The following is a 6,360-nucleotide window of genomic DNA, read 5'->3' as shown; positions in this document are numbered from 1 at the left end:
TCAACCTTGCCTTGGGTCCGCACCTCATTCTATGTAATGTTTGGAAGGATTCCTTTGGTGGAGACCGACCTTGGTGCTCTACATGTTACATCACTTCATTAGTAATTTTTTTCATCTTGGACCGATGCGGATCTTCCTTGAGCTATGAATGTAATATAATTCAATATAATCAAGCATTTAGAAGCAAGTAATGTAGAATAAGATTGATTTAGAAGAAGCTAGAAGATCCAGAGTTGGCTAGCATTCAGCTTGAGCCGGAATACTATATTTGATCATGTTGTACTTAGGCTTGTGTCATAAATCTATAAGGTTGCATGTTGTCAGTCAATTTGTATTTGAATTCCATGATATAATAATATTTTGAACCTGCATTGCCTCTATCATGTTGTGTTGCTTCTATTGTGTTACTCTTGCTACACAGTCTAGACTATTCTCTTTGAGGATTCACTCCTTTCATGACTGCACGAATATTAGTGGAGGCATCCATGTATCCGCACAATCTGAACAAAAAAATATGACACAATAGGGAATACTCTTTTTTAATGCATAAGGGAGTTATCTTTCTTTGTTAGCCAAGGCATTATTGATTTTTTTTTCTAAAAATGAGGCATAATCTAAGTGCCTATTATTATCCCAACTTTAAATGTCCTCTATTATCACCATGTGTTTTATCAGCATGAATATCTTGGCATCAATTCCAAGGAGCTGGTACACAAAAACCAATTCTTCTAGAAGTACTCCTCAAAAATGTCATAACCGAACAACTTCTTGTTAGCATCTATAAAATTCACCAACTTGTCATTTTGCGTATGTTTGTGACTAGGTATCCATTTAAACTTGTAATCATATTATAGTCTATGATATTTACGAAGGAATTCTACCATATCTATTGGAATTTGGGCTCTTAGATCAAGGTTAAAAACCTTACATATATACTCCCTTGTTAACTTAAGCACTGGTTATCCATCTCCAGTGTAGATTTTTTTCTTTTTAGGTACATATTTCTTCGCCAATGCCCTTATCAAATCAATAATGGAAAATTCATTAGCTACCAGTAGCCTTCCGAACCCCAACCTCCAAGGATTGCAAAAAAAGATTTTTCTCATACACTTCGCGAAATGATATTCGAATAGCACATATCCTTCAATTGGTAGTGTAGCATCTTTAAATTTTTGTTGAATATCTATGATTCTATTAGACTAGAAGCTTAACCGCTATTGATGGTGAGGTCTTTTGTAATAGCCAAGTAATATACTTGATGTGTGACACATGGTAGAATCTTGCACATTAATGAGTATCAAAGTATTCCTCCAAATTTCCCTATAATGCACTAAAGATGTATGATATGTTGCCATGTGGAAAGATTTAGTAATACATATGCATATAACAATATCACAAGATTAAGAGGAAAAGTAACCCTCAAGCCGCAAAGGAACATTTAACCCTGATACCAATGAAACGTCACCGCCTAGAAATCAGTTTGGTCTAAGATAGGATATCAACTTTTTGGCTTTCCATTAATAGTTCCAATAGAGAGACGTATAATAGAAGCACTATTTGTGAAAAGACAGTGTTAGTGAAATAGTCACATCAACGTATTTGTCTTTTACAACTTTAGAACAAGCTTGAGATTCATGGGTATGACATGAGACATAGTTATGATATGAACACGTTTCTCTCATGGATGTCACGTGTCATCTTTTCATGAATTTACTACAAAATTCGAGACCATTATAAGTTTGTGATAAGAAATTTAAGTTTGATACTAGAGCAATGAAGCAATGGAGTGTCATGTTAGTATATCATGGTTTTGCAACTTTGATAAAGAACACAAGATTGCTTCTATGATAAAAAGGTTAGTTGTTATATGATGATAATAGCAAAAATGTAGCTAACATGGTGGCTGACTTGGCAAGAAAAAGCCATCTCATGGTTTCACAAGAACGAAACATCCTTTTGAACAAAACCCACAATAGAAGTAGACATGATGCAATCAAAAGGTGTCAATTTGTAAACTAGGATGGGAACAACAAATTTCAATCCTATAGACAAAGACTTGAGTTATATAAGCTATACATGCTTTAACCAAGACAAGAAAGGTGAAGAGATTAAACCACAAATATAGGAAAAAGGAAATTATAGAAGCTTTTCCCAAAAAGGGTGAAAAAATAGATCACTTCTAGAATTTCTATAAGATACAAGTTCTCCCAAAGCCATGGGACAAGGTAAGTTGATACTTAATTAAATTGTTCACATTAGAAGATGAATTTTAGGTAATCCATAATTATCATTTTCCTCTATTATTATATTAGCAATTTAGTAAGATGATTAGCTTTCCCTTTTATATTTTTTCCCTCCTAGAAGCCTCCATTATCAATGGAGATATTCTCCCTAGATAGAGGATTAATCTAAACCAATTCAATCCGCATAGAAATCACAAGTCTTTTGTTTAGAATAAAATTGCTATTAGAGAGCCTAGTTATTAAGTCTATTCTTAGGACCCTCTCTCCATCGTAAAAATTCCCCTGAGGATTAACAATATATTTGAATTAACCTCCCTATTTAATCCTTGTACCAGGATAAAGATTTTAAATCCCCAATTAGTTACCGTTGTTGAAAACCTCTATTTTAAGAAGGATAAGATGGGAAAGGGAATTGTAAAGGAGCTCAGGATTGTTTCCAAAAGAGCCAATCATAAGGGGGCCTCTAGTCACACATTCCTATTTTGATGACAAGGAAGGAAGTAAAACTATAAGTAGAAACCGTAAATATCAAGGAAAATAAGAGAGGGAAAAAGAAAAAAATAGTAAAAGGAAGGAAATGGGGAGGATTTATGATCAAGATAAATAGGAAATTTACAATGAAAGCAAATAAAAGAGGTCTTTAAGAATTGCGACACCTACTAACCATGATAAAACCTATTAAAAAAAAAGATTCAAAAAGACAACAAAATTGACACTCTGGAAGTTATTCTAGATTCTATTACAAACAATGAAGAAAAAAAGTTTTGTTTTACCTACCAAACCCCTATGGATCTATCTTTTAAAGACATTCATAATTCCTTGAGGAGGAGGCACTTGAAATCAACTCAACATCATTGGTGCCAGACTCTATCTCACCTTTAGAAACCTCATAAAGTATGAAAAGTCTAGGTCGTGATGAAAAGGAGGGTATTAAAGACTCTCAAAAAGAAAAGAAGGGCAATGTGGATGGAAAAAAATAGTTCTTTGGATTGCAAAATTTCTCAAATTGAAGAAACTCTGGCTAAGTTGCTCTCCATTACAAAAAAATATCTAAGTTGCTCTCCATTAACTTCCATAACTTATCTACAAAAGGATTTCAACAAGAAGAAGGGCTAGTAGGAAGAGAAGTGCCACTAACAATTAATTTGAACAGAATGACTTCAAACAGTAGGCTGCTCCCTCAAGCAATAACTGAGGTAAAGTGAACGAACTTTAAATATTATCAGTTTGACAATTTTCACATTTTTGAAAAACGTGAAGTGTCTGAATGAGCTTTAATATAAATAATTAGTATGTTCTAGCTCAAACAATGTAAGATTAATGATAATAAAATAAACCGATGGTCTTCATTTCAGATGAGCTTTGAAAGTGAGCAGTGTACGAGATCTTTCCAGCCTTGAAATGGGGCCGCATACATTTATTAAATGGTTCTATTGGTAGTTGAATTTTGGGTGGGAGTATCGGCAGACAGCCAACGAAACTATATGTATTATGCCAGAAAGTCTGACAGAGCCTTCAAAAACATTACCCATAGTTCTCAGTCTGGTGGGAGGCATAATTCTGGCATTAGCTCTTTGTCTGACTGTATTGAGAAAAAGGGTTAAATCTGTCATTTATGGGAGGCCAACAACTGCTAACGCTGACAATCAAGGTGTTCTGGGATTCCTTTTCTAATTTTTAAGGTCATTCCTTCTTGTGGCTTGATTTAACATTTTCTATAAGGTTAACTCATTTTTGTCTCTTTATTTTCTAATACTACAGAGCCATGGATTTTCCTCCGAATCTGGCTTGCTTATGCAAGAGCAACAATTTGTCTTCAGCTTAGAAATGCTAGCAGAAGCCACAGAAAATTTTCATTACAAAAATAAACTTGGACATGGAGGTTTTGGTGCGGTCTACAAGGTGGGTCAATAGTTTAATCTTCGTCTAAACTATGTCAATTTAAATGGAGAGCTCTAAATCTGTTTTGTATGTTTTAGGGAATAACCAGAAATGGAGATGAGATAGCTGTGAAAAAACTTTCTGCCAACTCTGTACAAGGAAACAAAGAATTTATGAATGAAGTGAAACTGGTGGCTAATGTTCAACACCGAAACCTTGCAAAGCTGCTAGGATGTTGTGCTGAGGGAAGTGAAAGTCTGCTTGCTTATGAGTATTTTCCTAACAAGAGTTTGGACACATTCCTCTTTGGTAAGTTGACATTCAACCTTAATTTATGAATTTAGGAAAGATGAATAAGTTACAAATGTTCTGAGAAATTGATATAACAGATTCAGAAAAGGGTAGAGAGTTAGATTGGCAAAAGCGTTATAATATCATCATTGGAATTGCACGTGGGCTTCTCTACCTTCACGAGGATTCACAGCTGCGAATTATCATAGAGATATTAAAGTAAATAATATTTTACTTGATCACAAACTCAATGCAAAGATAGATGAGACACATATTCATACAGGAGTTGCAGCCACATAGTAAGCATCATATTAATAATGCAGTTTGTGTTCTTTTTAGATTAAAATTGCTAATGATTAAGCTATTGAAACCTGAATTTCTTCTCTAAATAATTTTACTTATAAGCCAATTATTGATCATTGTAAATAATTTTAATTTTTTAAAAATAGACATTAATAATAATTTCAATTTGAACCCAGTGGTTACATGGCTCCAGAGTATGCAATGCGAGGGCAGTTGTCAATTAAAGTAGACATTTACAGTTTTGGAGTGGTGGTCCTTGAGATCATCAGTGGAAGGAAAAACACGGATACTAATCTTCCACATCGTATGCAAAACCTGTTGGAATGGGTAAGAAACAGGATTTATCACTTCCCATTATCCTCACCTGTTAGTTTTCAATATTAGCAAGCATCCAAAATTCTGTGTTGGAATGGGTCGCAGCTCCTCTGCCCGCTGCTTTCAGACCTTGCGGTCCCCGCCTCCCCGCCGCCCTTCAGGTGGGAGAGACGATGCTTGGCGTTGCCATTCGGCTTCCCCCCGCGGTGTGGTTCTGGCTTGGGGTGGCCCTCTAATGCTCCTATGGCCTTTGCTCCTCCTCCTGCTGTTGATTCTGGGTGGCCCTATGCCACCACCTCCAAGTTTCCTCGTCTTGCTTTGGGATCTCACCTCCCAGCAGGAGGAAGGAGAAATTGAAAGAGATCCAGAAGATGAGTGGTCTGTGTCAGACCGGATTCCTGGCCCTGCTGATGTATGGGGCAAAAAAGATGACCCTGATCCTCCACCCTCAGTTGCCTCGGCTTTGGCTGCCTGTGGAAGTTTTTTGATGAATAGCTTGTTGTTTTTTTGTTTCCGGCCGCTGGCTGAGTGACTCTCGCGGAGTGATCTCGTATCGCCCGACCTTTTTTTGTGAATATGTACTTTAATATTTCTAATTAATAGAGAAGACCTATTCATAAAAAAATTCTTTTATGACTTAATGAAATGTGATGCAGGCATGGAAACTATTCAATAGAAGAAATGTGCTGAATCTAGTAGACTCAAAGGCGTCACAAGTCAGCCAGGAGCAGGCCTTAAGATGCATTCATGTTGGGCTTTTGTGTGTGCAAGCTGATGCAACACTTCGTCCAGCTATGTCTAATGTCATTATGATGCTCTCTAGCAGTTCACTAACATTGCCAAATCCTTCAAACCCTGCTTTTATAGGTAATAGCGAAAGCTTCCATATCTAAATCAAAGTCAAGCTCGGGGTTTGAAGAACATGAGACGAGAACAACATCTCAGACGACATCAGAGACGATTACTTCATCTTTCGAAATGATTCCTTCTATAAATGAAACCTCGCTCACTCAAATGCAAGCAAGGTGACCTATAACAAAATCCATCTTTGGATTCTATGCTGCTCATAATCAACAGAAACTTTACCTGGGTAATAATTACACCCATTCGATAGTACTCAATACTATCGGGCTTATATGGTAAAGCATAATACAAGGCTGTTTATTTCGCCAGAATCTTGAAATTCCCGGAGAAAAGAACACCGTCCATTGGGAGGGACTAACCAGGGGAGATTAGGGGAAAGGACCCAATAGTTGAGCACCCTAACTTCGTGCTTCTCAAAATCCTACTTGGAAATTTCAAATCACTCCAATTTTTTTACAGCAGC

At 36.4% G+C, this 6,360-nt stretch overlaps 1 pseudogene; it reads left to right on the top strand.

Moving 5' to 3' along the window:
• Positions 1 to 3,397: 3,397 nt before the first annotated feature.
• Positions 3,398 to 5,565, top strand: LOC131874925 (cysteine-rich receptor-like protein kinase 43; annotated as a pseudogene).
• Positions 5,566 to 6,360: the final 795 nt, after the last annotated feature.

The sequence above is a fragment of the Cryptomeria japonica genome, chromosome 4, assembly GCF_030272615.1.
Source record: "Cryptomeria japonica chromosome 4, Sugi_1.0, whole genome shotgun sequence".
NCBI classification, from domain to species: domain Eukaryota; kingdom Viridiplantae; phylum Streptophyta; class Pinopsida; order Cupressales; family Cupressaceae; genus Cryptomeria; species Cryptomeria japonica.
This window is presented reverse-complemented; position numbering and strand designations above follow the sequence as displayed.